The 15,828-nt window shown below is 50.4% G+C and overlaps 1 long non-coding RNA gene across 1 annotated transcript; it reads right to left on the bottom strand.

The window, feature by feature from the left end:
• Window positions 1–1,924: 1,924 nt before the first annotated feature.
• LOC127488743 (uncharacterized) lies at window positions 1,925–8,316 on the bottom strand. The gene is made up of 3 exons (XR_011385028.1): window positions 8,201–8,316; window positions 7,447–7,697; window positions 1,925–3,101 (listed from the first exon to the last, which is right to left on the bottom strand). It is a non-coding gene; the product is annotated as an uncharacterized lncRNA (long non-coding RNA).
• Window positions 8,317–15,828: the final 7,512 nt, after the last annotated feature.

Below are 15,828 nucleotides of genomic sequence, written 5' to 3'. Positions count from 1 at the left end.
TCTCTGCCTCTCCTCCTCTCTGTGTGTAACTCTGACTTTCAAATAAATAAATCTTAAAAAAAAAAAAAAAAAAGTAGAGCAGCTAGGACTCCACCTGGCTCTCACAAGAGGAAGCTGCCTTCCCAGGTGGCTGCTTAACTCGGATAGGAATCACCCTGTGCCAGCCCAACTCCAGGTGCTTTACGTGAATTAACGAACTTAATCCCACAAATCACGTGCCAGACACCGTGCTAAGCTCTTTAGGTATTTTTATCTGACGGAATCCTTGCAAAATCTTATAAAGCTGCTAACTGCTGGATCTTACAAAGCCTTCACAGGAGCTGGCTTGCTGAAGGTGGAAAGCTGGGGGCCAGGACTGTGGTGCAGCGAGTTGAGAGTTGAGCCTCTGACATCATACAGGCGCTGGTTCAAGTCCCCGCTACTCCACTTCAATCCAGCTCCCTGCTAACGCACCTGGGAAAGCAGAGGCTATGCTAACTAACACAGACACAGTATTTCTAGTCTTACAAGCCCTGTGATCTGGGGCAAGCCGCACAGCCTCTGTCTGGCTTCTGCTTTCACATCGTGAAATAGACACAGCAATACTGCCTGGATCCCACAATGGAAGGAGATTCACTGGGATAAGGCAGGCAGGGTGCTGAGCACAGTCCCTGGCGCAGACCCAGCAATGGCCAAGTTGCAGCAAGTGTCACCATTACACCCTGTTTCATTTGTAGCTGTGAAATCTCATCTCAGTGGCCCTCCACGAATAAAACCTAGCAAGGCTCCGTGCTCTGTGCTGCACTCCCTCCCGTCCCTACTGGGATCTGGCAACTCTCAGCTACATACCTGTGCAGGTGGGAAGCAGGAGCGGGGGAAGAGGGGAGAGCTGAGGAGAGCAAGAGGGAGGAACTGTAACTTCGGTAGGAGACAGTGCCAGAGACAGGTGACGGGACTGCATTCCTACCGGGTGCCAGGCTACAGGCTACACAGGTGATCTCGTCCCATCCTGGGCAGGCGTCGGCGCCCGTTTCATTGCAGAGGAGCCTGAAGCTCAGCGTTCCCGACCTGCTCCTGTGTCTGCGTCTCGGCTTGCGGGCTGGGACACTGGGAGTCGGTCACAGCGCCACCGCTCCACGCCCCGCTTCAGGTGGTCAAGTGTCTTACCTTCCACAGTGAGTGAGATCACGCAGGGTCTGCCCTTCTGGGCCTGGCTTATTTCCCTTTCCAAAATGCCACCCAGGTTGCCACAGACACAGAATCTCATCATTTTTATGGCTGGATAATATTCCACGGTGTATATGGACCACAGCTTTTGTTAGCCGTCCACCCTTCAAAGCCCATCTCTGTGAATTCCAAGTCTTGGCTACTGGGAAATAATGCTGCAGGAGACACAGGGCGTCTCAGAAATTCTGATTTCATTTCCTTTGCCTATACCAAAATACCCAGTAATGGAATCAGTGGGCCACGTGGCAGTCATATTTTCTAGTTTTCTGAGGACCTCCATGCTGGCTAGGAAGGGTAGGGAGGAGGGGGATAGAGCGAGGCTGGGTGACAGGTGCAACACACAGTTTGAGGGGGGATGGAGTTCTGATGTTATGCAGCAGAGTAAGGCAACTGCAGCCTACAACACTTCAGTGTTTTCAAAAGAACCGGAGGGAAGATTCTGCAAGTTCCCAACACAAGGAATGACAGCATTGAGGAGATGAAGGTGCTGTTCATCCTTATTTGCTCCTTACCATGATGCGGTGCCCATAAACCAGCACAAAGGGTAGAGGTGGGTTAAAACAGGGCGATAACAATGCTCGCTCTGGCTGCAGCAGGACCAAGCCATGCAGCAAGGTCATTCCTGCAGAAGACCCCACCCAGCCCTGATAAAACCCTCCTTTGTTTGTAAAACCTTTGTCCCTATGCTAATTCCATTAACTGATTCTAGAAAGCAGTAATAGAAGTAGGATTTTTATTTTCCTATTTACAAAACATCCACCCAGTCCTGCTTGGCCCCACCTGACTGCCTTCTGCAGTCAAGTTCCTGCTACCCATCGCCTTCCACACCCTCCTAGAATTCGTCAAAGCACCAGTCACCTACTTCTGCAAGTCAGAGGGCTCCTGGGTCAAACCCATCTCTCTTCCTTGCTGGAGCACCGAACTCAGAGACCACTGAGGGAGGGCGGGGACGGAGGATCCCTTTTTAATGTGAAAATGATTTGCATTTTTCTAATTGGATTGCAGGAATTCTTTATGCATCCAGGGTTGTAATCCTTTGTCTTCTTCCAATCTGTGGCTTGTTTGTTGAAGGGGAATTTGGTGGACAATAGTTTTTAGTGTAGCTGTGACTCTTTGTATCTTATTTCCTTGTTTAGAAAATACTTCCTGGGGGCTGGCGCTGTGGTACTAGGCTAAGCCCCTGCTGCAGTGCCTGCATCCCATATGGGTGCCTGTTCAAGTTGTGGCTGCTCCTCTTCGGATCCAGCTCTCTGCTGTGGCCTGGGACAGCAATGGAAGATGGCTCAAGTGCTTGGGCCCCTGCTTGCACACGGGAGACCTAGAGGAAGCTCCTGGCTCCTGGCTTTGGATTGGCCCAGCTCCGGCCATTGCAGTCATTTGGGAAGTGAACCAGCAGATGAAGGACCTTTCTGTCTCTCCCTCTCTCTGTAACTCTACCTCTCAACTACATAAATAAAATCTTAAAAAAAGAAAAACAGAAATAAAATACTTCCCTTACCTGCAGGTCATGGAATAGCTCCCCCTCAGAGTTTATAATGGCACCTTTCCAAGTGACACCCGGAACTGGCCAGCATCTGGTTTTTATAGCTCAGGACACAAGGACCTGTCCCTCCCCCGCGCAGATAACCAGCGCGCTGGCGTCCTCGGCGGTCCCTTCCTCCTGGCCCTGGTGGCCTGCCACGTGAGGCTTACGGCGGGACTCGCGCCCGCCTCTGGGCTTTCTGCTCTCTTTCACTGGTCAGTTTCTCGGTGCCAAAGCAACCGCCAAGTAACTCCACGATGAATTCCACCCTCTTCTGGGCAAAGCGCCCCCGCGCATGCTTCTTCAGGAATGTCTTGGCTATTCTTGCACATTTGTGCTTCCATATACATTGGAGAATCAGCTTTTGCAGTTCCTGGAAAAATCCAGATGAGGTTTTGATTGAAATTGTGTTAAGTCTACGGCTCAGTGTTTTACTTAAGATCTTCAACATACCAAAGCATTTTAGTCATGAAATGAACATCTTTCTCCATTTATTTATGGACTTCAGTGGCTTTTCTCTAACATTCATATAATTTTATCCACAGTGGTCTTCCGCGGAGAGGGCTGCTGGTGCGCTAGAGCAGGCTAAGCCACCCCTGCGATGTTGGTATCCCACATGCGCACCTGTTTGTGTCCCGGCTGCTCCACTTCAGATCCAGCTCCCCGCTAATGACGTGGGAAAGCAGTGAAAGATGGACCAAGTCGTTAGACCCCTGCACCCTTGTGGGACACCAGGGAGACCAGCCTTGGCCACTGCAGCCATCTGGGGAGTGAACCAGAGGACGGAAAACCTCTCTATTTCTGTCTCTCTATCTCTCTCTAACTCTGCCTTCCAAATAATAAATGAATAAATCTTTTAAAAATTTTTATGGGCCTTTTATCATTTTGGTATTATAAATTGTAACATCTTTTAAATTACATTTTCTTATTGATTGCTTGTTGCTGAATAGAAATGTAATTTTAAACTACTGACATTATATCTTGCTATTTTGCTGAATTCTCACTAATCTCAGTTGGTATATTCTCTTGGATTTCCTATGTAAACAATCATACATCTATAAATAACACATTTTGTTTCTTCTTTTCTCATTGCTACATTTTTTTTCTTGCCTTATTGCACTGGCTGGGCCTCTAGGGCAACAGTAATGACAGATGACATTCTTATCTCTAATTCTTTTTTTTTTTTTTAAGATTTATTTATTTATTTAAAAGTCAGAGTTACACAGAGAGAGAAGGACAGGCAGAGACAGAGACAGAGACAGAGAGACAGAGAGACAGAGAGAGAGAGGTCTTCCATCCGCTGGTTCACTCCCCAATTGGCCACAACAGCTGGAGCTGTGCCGATCAGGAGCCAGGAGCTTCTTCTGGGTCTCCCATGAGGGTGCAGGGACCCAAGGACTTGGGCCATCCTCCACTGCTTCCCCAGGCCACAGCAGAGAGCTGGATCAGAAGTGGAGCAGCCAGGACTCAAACTGGTGCCCACATGAGATGCTGGCACTGCAGGTGGCGGCTTTACCTGCTTCGCCACAGCGCCAGCCCTGCCAATCTCTACTTCTTAAGGAAAAGGTTCCAACTTACCACCTTAAGATAGATGACGCTGGCCAGTGCCGCAGCTCATTTGGCTAATCCTCCACCTAGCGGCGCTGGCATACCGGGTTCTAGTCCCGGTCGGGGCGCCGGATTCTGTCCCGGTTGCCCCTCTTCCAGGCCAGCTCTCTGGTGTGGCCCAGGAGTGCAGTGGAGGATGGCCCAAGTGCTTGGGCCCTGCACCCCATGGGAGACCAGGAGAAGCACCTGGCTCCTGCCTTTGGATCAGCGTGGTGCCCCAGCCGCAGCGCGCCAGCCGCGGCGGCCATTGGAGGGTGAACCAACAGCAAAAGGAAGACCTTTCTCTCTGTCTCTCTCTCTCACTATCCACTCTGCCTGTCAAAAAAAAAAAAAAAAAAAAAAAAAAAAAAAAAAGAGAAAGAATCCATTTAAAAAAAAAAAGATAGATAACACTGGCATATACCATCACATTGCCAAAAAAGCTCTCCCATTTCTCTTTTGATAAATATTTTTATTTAATTGATTATAAATAGCTGTCAAAATTTCCCAAATTCTTACTTCTACATGTATTGGAGTAGCTTATTTATTTCAACCTGTTAAACTATAAATATTTATAATTTTTTCCTTAACTCACTTTTGTATTTTAGGAATTAAACGCAGCTTGGTTCCTATGAGTGCATGCATTCAAGACCTGACTGCTCCTGACTCCGGCTTCCTGCTAACGTGCACCCTGGGAGGCAGCAGTGATGGCTCCGGCACTAGGGTCCCTGCCGCCCACGTGGAGGACCTGGACTGGCGTCCTGACTCCTGGTGGTGGCCTGGTCCAGCCATTGCTGTCGCAGGCATTTGGGGATTGAAAGAGCAGTTGTGGGGCCGGCGCCATGCCTCACTTGGTTAATCCTCTGCCTGCGGCGCCGGTATCTCATATTGGCACCAGGTTCTAGTCCCAGCTGCTCCTCTTCCAGTCCAGCTCTCTGCTGTGGCCCGGGAGGGAAGTGGAGGATGGCCCAAGTGCTTGGGCCCTGCACCCCATGGGAGACCAGGAGGAAGCACCTGGCTCCTGGCTTCGGATCAGCACAGCGCCGGCCGTAGGGGCCACTAGGGGGTGAACCAATGGAAGGAAGACCTTTCTCTCTGTCTCTATCTCTCACTGTCTTACTCTATCTGTCAAATAAATAATAATAATAATAATAATAATAATAATAATGAAAGCAGTTGCGAGTCTTCTGTCTCTGCCTTCCAAATAAATAAAACACTTCTAAATTCTGTGGGAAAAATAGAATGAAAAGTTTATTTTGGCACAAAAAAATTTTGGAAATCCATGTATACTTTTTTTCATAATACACATTTTCCATGATTTTTTTAAGTTCCCTTGAATTCGCCCCATGGAACCAGCAGGCATTTTTTGCTGTGCTCTGGAAGATTCCGTGTATTTGTGTATTCCACAAATAGGATACACAACAGGCTTGGAATCAGCTTGAACGCTGGTAGAATTCCACTGGAAAAAAAAGAAAAAAAAACCTACGCACAGGCCCTGTAATTATTTTTTCTTGTCGGGAGACAGTTAACCACTTACTCATTTTTGAAGTGATTATAGGAAATTTGGACTTTTAAATTCTTTTAAATCAACTATGGAGCTACATTTTTCTAGGAATTTTACTATTTCATCTAAGAATTCAAATTGTTGGCATATTTTTATAATACTCCACTAGGCCACTATCTTTTAAATATTTGTTTTACCCGTAGCTTTATTTCATTTTCATTTCTCATGTCTGCCCACCTTCTTTTTGAAAAATGAGGCTTTCTAGAACTTTGCCTATTTTGCGAATCTTACTGAAGACCACTACTTGGCCTTGTGATCCACCCTTAGGCATCTTTTTTTTTTTTTCTATTTCATTAATTCCTGCTCTTACATTTATTGCCTCCGTTCTGCTTTTTGGGGGTCATTCTGTTGTCTTCTCAGTTCATATTTTTTTTTTCCTGTTTCTGGCCGAATCTAACACTTCAAGATACATTTTCCCATCCAAGAGTCCCTTTTAATTCATTGTTGAATTTTGACATGCAATATTTTCAGTATCACTCAATTCTAATTATATTAAAATTTATACTATTATTTTTCTTTCGTCTATGACTTATTCGGAAGTATGCTTTTAAGTTTCCAGATATAGAAAATTACTAAAATTGTCTTTGAATTATCTCTACCTACTTTCTATTTTTTTTTTAAAGATCTATTTATTTATTTGAAAGGCTGAGGAGAGAGAGAGAGAGAGAGAAAGGAAGAGAAAGATCTCCCACCCACTGACTGGTTCAGTCTCCAAATTGGCCACAACAGCCTGGGCTGGAACTGGCAAAAGCCAGGAGCCAGGAGCTTCATCCAGGTCTCCCACATGGGTGCAGGGTCCCAAGCACTTGGGCCATCCTCCACTGCTTTCCCAGGCCCATAGCAGGGAGCTGGATGGGAAGTGGAGCAGCCGGGCCTTGAACCAGCGCCCATGTGGGAAGCCGGCGCTGCAGGAGGCGGCTTCACCGGCTGTGCCACAGCGCCAGCCCCTCTTTGTACCTTCTCTGTGCTGCATGTTCTCCTGCCTGTTTTTGGAGGATCCAGGGCTCGACGTGATGTCTCAGTGTCAGTTCTGCATTGACAAGAGCCCCAGCTTTGGCTTCCGGTGGTGGCACGGGTGAATCTCTCCCTCCCGACACCCCTGTCCTGCAGCCATTATTCAGCTGACTGGCTTCCTCGGTCTGTCTGTGTGTAGATTTCTATCCACCCACCCGTACTTCTATCTATTAAGTTGTTTATCACAACCCTTAAGAGGTCCCTTATTTCCCACAACCCCATAAGTGCATTAAAGCCTATGTCCATTGTGACTTGGCCACAGCCTCCGGTGAAGAGTCCCTTGGAGGCCCAGGGTGCCATCCAGCCATGGTGGCACATGCTGTGGTCCAGATTCCTCATAGGACAAGTTCTGAACTACAGAGAGAAGGCAAGCACTTGAAACCCACTGTGGGTACCAGCAAGTCTCTAGGGATTTGTCTGTGCCACGAGCCCCAGACGCGGCTGCCTACAGGGCCACGGTGCAGATGTGCCAGAGGACACACACCTGCCCTCCACAGTGTTTCTGGAACCATCCGGGTCTTATTGCCTCTTCTGCTGGTCAGTCACTACTTACTGCATACAGAACTGCTAGGTGGGGGACCATGGGGAGTGTAGGTGACCACACAGCAGACGTCAGCGGTGCTGCCTGTGGGCGATGCCTTCGTCCATCTACTGTCTGTCTGTGCTCCTTCATGGTGCTGTCTCATCGCGACACAGAAAACGCATTCTCCGCAGGATCCCTCGTACATTAAAGAGCTGGCACCAGGGTCTGGAATGACGACCGACCGACCGAGAGCAGGAGAGCCAGTGGAGCAAACTCAAAGGCTGGGGCGGAAAGAGGAAGTGAGCCAGGTGGGTCTGCGGAGCCGACGGCAGAGCCCACACCAAGCCTGTCCCAGCTCCAGCCAGCGTCTGCCCTTAAAAATGGGGCCTTCACGTTTCCAGATCTTTTGATTAAGGAAAATGGATATCCGAGTTTATTAGAAAATTTTAAATGCTGGCAATTGATTAAAAAAATTTTAACATGGTATAGTCCAATCATCTGTGTAGACTGGAGATGGCCCCTAGGTGGCTCATGAATCACTCTGTTCTAGAATTTGATCTGTGTCTGCTTTGTACCCACACGCATTCCACAGTCAGCTAAGACCAAGTCCAGTTCTGATCTATTTCTCAAATAGAGGACGGATGACACCAAAATACTTCCACCTTGCCATCGAATTAGAGGCCACTTCATGAGCCTTGGTCTCAACCACTTTGGAAAAAGTCACCAAATTTCTCCATCCACCCACCCACCCATCCATCATCCATCCACCCACCCATCCACATACTGATTCAAACAATCATCTTTTGAACGGCTTCTAGATCTCAACTGCTGTTCCAAATCAGGGAACAGGACCCGTGGATGAGACACAGCTCCTGCTCTGAAGACCTTACGCTCTGCAGGATGAAACAGAAAATGCCAAAAATAAAATAAAATAACACTTTCAGCTGGTGGGAGGCGCTCTCTAAAAGCTGGGTAGATGGAAGCAGCAGGTTGAGTAAGGAATGGCTGCTGGGATGCTGTGTGAGTGACACCTGCTCGCAGAGATAAGAGGGCCGGCTTCCCTTAGGGTGCAGGGACCAGCAAGTGCAAAGGCCTGGGGCAGATCTAGATTTGTCAAGGGAAATTTGTTAATTCTCTCCCAAGGCAGCCCTCCTCCCTAACTCCTTTGTCTTCCACTTGGACCCCCTGAAGCTCCTAAACTCAGGCTCTGGGCCACACCTCTTCTGCAGGGCTGGTTACCAGGAATCTGGTTTCCAGGGAGAAGATAGCGCTGGCTCTAGGCTCTTCTTCCCCGCTGAGATCCAGGTCAAGTGCAGGGAGGGGCATCTGGACCCTTCCCTCAGCTGTCTCCCCCGAGAACCCCCCTCTCTGCCCCACCACCTCCTACGCCACCCTGCCCCTGGAGCAGAACTGTCCCAGCCCTTTCTAGGGCTCTTAGCTCAAAGTTCAGACTCCCAAAATGCCTTGCCTGCGCCCTGCCCTGCCCAGCCCAGCCCAGCCACTCCTGCCCATTCCGCGCCTCCAGCCTCTCTCCGGGAGCTTCGCCCAATGTCCCACCTAGCCCAGTCCCCACACCCCCTCGGGCCTGGGCCCATTCAGCTGTTTTATCTTTGCATAAAGAGTTTGTCCTCTCAGAAATGTCACCGGGGGCTTCCCTGCTCCTAGGTGTGCAGGCCACCGCTCAATGTCTACGCATGCGAGAAAAGAGCTGCATTTCCCGCCTTCCTGGCGCGTTGGTCCCTACACAGTGAGCGTCGTCTTCCCTCCGCCTCACCACGTGCTTTGTCCTATTTCCCTGCCTCTTCCCTCGCCTGTGCCCAGGACGATCTCACCCTCAGTTTCCCCATTTATCAACAGGGGGGCGATGCCGGATGTCCCCTTGGAACCTCTGTTGTGGCCCCCCACAGAGGCCAGCATCATCTCACCCGGCCCCCCTGCTGGCAGGGAAGCCCCTGGGGCTCCTCTCACTGCTGGGAGCAGATGGCATTTGTGTTCTGTTTCACACTCAAGGCCAGTGCTGGCGGGCACGAGTCAGGGGCCCAGATGTCCAGGGCCTGGCTCAGTGCGGTAGGGGTTCATTTTCCTGTCTGAGGTGGATGGGGCCTCGCTGTGTGCCAGCCATGACAGCACCACTGGGAGCTGCCGCAACGCGGTCACCTTCCCGGGGTGAGGACTTCTCCTTACACTCTGTCATGTCTTAGCTCTGTGACTGCTCCTGGCTGGAGGCCCAGGTGCCCTCCACTGACTGCTGTGTCCTGACCTAGGGGAGGGAGGGCTGAGGGGCTCCCTGCCTGCTCAGGATGGAGCCAGCTTCCCCAGGCATGCAATGGAGACAACAGTAACTCAGTCCCAGGTTGTTGTGAGGGTCAGAGGGACCTGGCACATAACAACCCCTGGAGAGGTGGCAGCTGACTTATCTTACCTTATCTCTCCCCATTTTGGTGGGGGAAAAGGAGATAGAAATCTCAGTTTGAAGAAGTTAAATAGATCATGAATTAAGGTTAGTAACATCCTTACAAACTCATGAATTTTTTTAATAATTATTTTATTTATTTGAAAGACAGAGTTAGGGAGAGAGGTAGAGAGGTAGAGAGAGAGGTCTTCCATCCTATTGGTTCTCTCCCCAAATGGTCACCACAGCTGGGGCTGGCCTGATCCAGGAGCCAGGAGCTTCTTAGGGGTCTCCTATGAGGGTGTAGGGGCCCAACCACTTGGACCATCTTCCACTGATTTCCCAGGCCATAGCAGAGAGCTAGCTGGATTGGAAGTGGAGCAGCTGGGACTCGAACCAGCGCCCATATGGGATGTCAGCACTGTAGGCAGAGGCTTAGCCTACAATACCACAGCACCAGCCCCTCCACACAATATTTTTAATACAGAGCCAGAAATGGGTGATTCCAGGTCTTGGCAGGAGACAGACGATGACAAAGGAAAGCTACTGGGGCCACATCATGCTTCTGCTCAGGGCACAGGCATCCTTTGAAAAGGCTCCTGCTGGGCCACACTGGGAAAACATGAGCACCAGTAGGAGGAAACGAGCACGTGTGGCACAGCAGGTTAAGCCGCTCCTTGGGACGCTCCCATCCTACAACCAGAGCGCGGGTTCGAGTCCCAACTGCTCCACTTTCCATCCATACCCCTGCCAATGCTCCTGAGAAGCAGCAGATGATGGATCAAGTACTTGAGTCCCTGCCACCCACCTGGAAGACCCGGATGGAGTTCCTGGGTCCTGGCTTAACCTGGCCAGGCCACAGCTGTGGCAGTCATTTGGGAAGTGAACCAGAAGACGGAAGGCATCCTCTCTCTCTCTCTCTCTCTCTCTCTCTCTGTGTGTGTGTGTCTCCATGTCACTCTGCCTTTCAAATAAATAAATACGTCTTTCAAAAAACAGTATTAATTGTAGAATACTGAACACATAAAATACATTTAAACATTAAACACTCAGAAGAAAACAAACAACTTGACAGCTCATTCTTGGAGAGCACTAGGGAGTTAACTTAGTTGAAAACTGGTAAGTCAAAGGGAAAAAACATAAATACGCATTGTTGAGGGGAACGCAAACGGTACAGTCACTGTGGAAAGAGTTTCTCGCACAGCCGCACACACTCTGAGCGGAAGCCCAGCAAAGCCGCCTCTGGACTGCCCAGAGGAGCTTACTCAGGGAAAGTGAGAACATCTGCCCACACAACTACATGTCCTCTGTAGCCGCGGCGCCAGTTCCATCCCGGATAGGAAGCACGCCCAGTGCCCGCCACAGGGCAAATGGAAAAACCGGGACTAGCCATCCGGCGGAATATTACTTGGCAACAAAAAGGAAAACATTACTAATACTTTGGGAGAACAGGGATAAATCTCAAAAGCACACTAAGTAGAAGCAAGCATATAAAGGCTACCTATTGAATGATTAATCAATTTAGTCTTTGAGAAAAAGGAAAACAATCGTCATGATCTAAGATGAGACAATGGTTTCTTAGCTATGGCAGAAAATGCAGAAGCCACCAAAGAAAAACATAAATCTGACTTCATCAAAAAATTTCTTTTTATTTGATAGGTAGAGTTATAGACAGTGAGACAGAGAGACAGAGAGAAAGGTCCTCCCTCCGTTGGTTCACCCCACAAACGGCCGCTACGGCCAGCGCTGTGCTGATCCGAAGCCAGGAGCCAGGAGCTTCCTCCTGGTCTCCCATGCAGGTGCAGGGCCCAAGCACTTGGGCCATCCTCCACTGCCCTCCCGGGCCACAGCAGAGAGCTGGCCTGGAAGAGGAGCAACCAGGACTAGAACCCGGTGCCCATGTGAGATGCCGGAGTCGCAGGCAGAGGATTAACCAAGTAAGCCATGGCACTGGCCCCATGACTTCATCAAAATTAAAAAAATTTTAGGGAGCCAGGGCTGTGGCATAGCAGGTAAAGCCACCACCTGCAGTGCCGGCATCCCATATGGGTGCCGGTTCAAGGCCCAGCTGCTCCACTTCCAATCCAGCTCTCTGCTATAGCCTGGGAAAGCAGTAGAAGATGTTCTAAGTCCTTGGGCCCCTGCACCCATGTGGGAGATCCAGAAGAAGCTCCTGGCTCCTGGCTTCGGATCAGCACAGCTCTGGCTGTTATGGCCAACTGGGGAGTGAACCAACGGATGGACGATCTCTCTCTCTCTCTCTCTGTTTCTCCTTCTCTCTGTGTAACTCTGACTTTCAAATAAATAAATCTTTAAAAAAAACATTTTAGGGCTGGCATTGTGGTACATCAGGTTTAAGCTGTCACCTGCAACCCTGTCATCCCATATGGACACTGGTTCAGGTTCCAGCTGCTCCACTTCCAATCCTGCTCTCTGCTATTGGCCTGGGAAAGCAGCAGAGGATGGCCCAGGTGTAGGTCTGGGTTCCTGGTTTTGGCCTGGCCCAGTCTTAACTGTTGTGGCCATTTGGGGAATGAACTAGGAGATGGAAGACATCTGTCTCTGACTGTCTCCTGTCTCTCCTCTGTAACTCTGCCTTTCAGATATATAAATAAATCTTGAAAGAAGGAAGGAAGGAAGGAAGGAAGGAAGGAAGGAAGGAAGGAAGGAAGGAAGGAAGAAAGAAAGAAAGAAAGAAAGAAAGAAAGAAAGAAAGAAAGAAAGAAAGAAAGAAAGAAAGAAGAGGAACAATCAAGAGAGGGAAAAGAACCATCAGAATGAGAGGCAATGTTAGCAAATTGCATGTCTTATTAGGGACTCGCGTCTAAAATATATAAAGAAGTCTTGGGGCTGGCGCTGTGGCATAGCAGGTTAAACAACCAGCCTGCAGTGTTGGCATCTCATATGGTCACCGGTTCGAGTCTGGGGTGCTCCACTTGTGATCCTGCTCCCTGCTAATGCACCTGGGAAAGCAGTAGAAGATAGCCCAAGTGCTTGGGCCTCTGCACTCACACAGGAGACCTGGAAGAAGCTCCAGGCTCCTGGCTTCAGACTGGCTCAGCTCCGGCCATTGCAGCCATCTTGGAAGTGAACCAGTAGATGGAAGACCTCTCTCTCTCTCTCTGTCTCCCCCTCTTTCTGTCTATAACTCTACCTCTCAAATAAATAAAATCTAGAAGAAGGAGAAGGAGAGGAATTCTTACAACTCAACAGCAAAAGTACAAAATTAATTTTAAAACGGGCAAACACTTGAATGGGGGCTGGTACTGGGGTGCAGCGGGTTAAGTGACTGCTTGCAGGCAGGCATCCCATTATCAGAGTGCCAGTATGAGCCCCGGCTGCTCCACTTCTGATCCAGCTCCCGGCTGACACGCCTGGGAAAGAGCAGCAGCAGATGGCCCAATACACAGGCCCCTGCCACCCATGTGGGAGATCAGGGTGGAGTTCCTGACTCCTGTCTTCAGCCTGCCCAGCCCTGGCTGTTGCAGCCATGCGGGGAATGAACCAGTGGATGGAAGATCTCTGTCTCTCCCCCCTCTCTGTCACTCTGCCAAATAAATTAATACATGTTTTCTTTAAAAAAAAAAAATGAATAAGTAACTCTCCAAAGCAGGTGCACAAACCTCCAATAAGCACGTAGAAAGATACTCAGCATCATCAGTTGGGAGATGGAAGTCGCCTGAGCACAGTGGTGTGGCTACTGTACGCTCCGCAGGACGATGCAACCTTTGAGTGCATTTCTTTTTCTTGATTTGCTTAATTGAGAAGTGTAGCAAGCGAGAGCGTTCCTATCCACTGTTCACTCCCCAAATGCTTCCATGATTGGGCCAGGCAAAACTGAGAGCTAGGAACTCCATCTCCGGCGTGGGTGGCAGGGGCCCAAGTCCTTGAGCCGTCACCTGCCGCCCCCCAGGATGTGTGTTGACAGAAGCTGGGTTGAAGCAGAGCCGAACTCAAACCCAGATACTCCAGTACGGGATGCGGGCATCTCAACCAGTATCTTAGCCACAACCAGGCCAAACAGCCGTCCTCCAGAGATGCCGTCCATTGCCAGATACACCATTCTTGTGCGGATACAACGAGAAAGACGCTGCCAACTGAATCATCCGCAGTGCCGAGTCTAAGTGAGACCCCAGCAGGAGAGACATCAGGGTTGGACAACAACGCATCCCAGAACTGGTGAGCTACAGCGCGAGCCCGAAGGCCTCAACTTTGTCTCCTAGGTAACCTGCTGTTCTACCCTAACTGCCTCGTGGATTCTATGCACCGGAGATGGAATTCACAGCCAGTGCACTTACGCCAAGCTTCTTCTTTTCACTCTACAACAGCTTGGGAGACACACAGACCTTGAGGTCGATCCAAACTCATTGGAACATTCATCAAGCCCCCAATAGCGACTTCTTCTTCTGCTCTTTAACTCCGACCTCACATTAGACCCGAGCCTAACCAGTATCCCTAACCCTAACAGCAGCCTTGTCCTTAACACCACCGCTGTGGGCTCTGCTCCTCTCCTGACTAAAGGCGTTTTTAGTCTCATTTTACAGATGACCACAGAGAGTCTGAGTCGGACTCGAGGGGATTTATCCAGGCTCCTGGAACTAAAAGACGCACAGCACAGATCTGAGGCTGCAGCACTTGGAGAGAGGCAGAAGCGCACACGGCTCCCAGGCCGAGGGCCAGCCCCTGTGGCTGACCACATGGGAAGGTGCTGCCTTCGCCTTGCAGAGCAAGATGGCCACACCGAGCTGCGCGTTCCTGCTGCTTGTTACTTAGCAAAGGATGTGCAAGCCACATTCTCAGCAGGTGGGTGGGAGCCCCCCAGGAGGACCCTTCTCAGAGAGCTGCAGGGAAAGTCAGAGGGGTGGAAGTGGCCTCGGGACAACTTGCCCCCAAAGCAGGCTGCAGCACCCCCATGGTCCCCATTTCTGTGCCCCCACCCCAGCCCCCAGGATTTACCCCCGCCCAGAAAGCCCATGGGCTGCAATTCTCAGGAAGGGGGTCCCCAGGCAAAGTGGAGCTGATCGAATTTCCAGTGCATTCTCCCAGCACTACAAGCAGCCTTGCTCATGGGGTGGGGTGAGAGGCTCGGTTTCCAGCTCCAGGAGGTGGCCTGGTTGGCTGCCTGACTGCCCCACTGGCCCTCCAGACTCAGGGGGCCCCTCCAGGTAGCCGCAGCCCTCACTGAAGCGGATGGGAGGCACCGGGGTTTGGCCTCAACCCGCACTGGCAGCCTGCTCTGCCTCTCCTGAGTGCTCCCATTTGTCCCAAGTGCAGTGACGTGGGAGGCAGCCACGGTGGCTGCCTGTGGTCGCCTGGGGCAGTTCGCAAAGCACCGAGCATCTCAGATCTCCACCGGTCTCGTGACACTGTTGGGAGGTAAGGGCGATGAGACAGCCACACACATCTGTCCAGGAGCCCAGTGCTTGCCCGGCTCAAATCCTGGTTTCACCTGCTTGCCACAGCCCTTGTGCAGGTCACTTCCCCTGGGCTTCGGCCCCGGCCAAGCAGCACACTGGGATCCCGTGTGAGGTGTCTGTGCACACATGTGCCACTTGGCACTCTCACTCTGCGTAGAGATCTCGCTGTTTTGCATTATTCCCATGCATCCATTAAGGAAAATATAAGCAACGTACGTGACGTCCTGCCAGCATCAGGGTCTGACTTTGTGAACGAGGCCCGTGCGTCTCCGCACAGCATCTCCTGAGCCGCCGCACTTGGTCACTGGTTTACACTTAGCTTCTTCATTCCTTGCAGCAGCCTATCTGCATAGGACTGCTACTAATTAACTCCATTTTACAGATGCAAAGACTGAGGATCGGGAAGTTAAGAAACGCCCTGGCTAATACAGACAAGAGTCTTGCTGCCTTGAAAACCCAAAACCCTTGCTGGCAACCCCCATTCTAGGGCATCTCCTCCTTGCCTAGCTATTCCTTGAGTGGCAGGCATACAGGCCTTGGGGTCAGGCAGATAGGGGTTTGCATATCAGGCCTGCTTACTTCCTTGTACACGCTGAGTTATCA

Source organism: Oryctolagus cuniculus, chromosome 20 (genome assembly GCF_964237555.1).
Source record: "Oryctolagus cuniculus chromosome 20, mOryCun1.1, whole genome shotgun sequence".
NCBI lineage: Eukaryota > Metazoa > Chordata > Mammalia > Lagomorpha > Leporidae > Oryctolagus > Oryctolagus cuniculus.
Note: the sequence above shows the minus strand (reverse complement) of the source record. Positions and strands in the feature narration are given on the sequence as shown.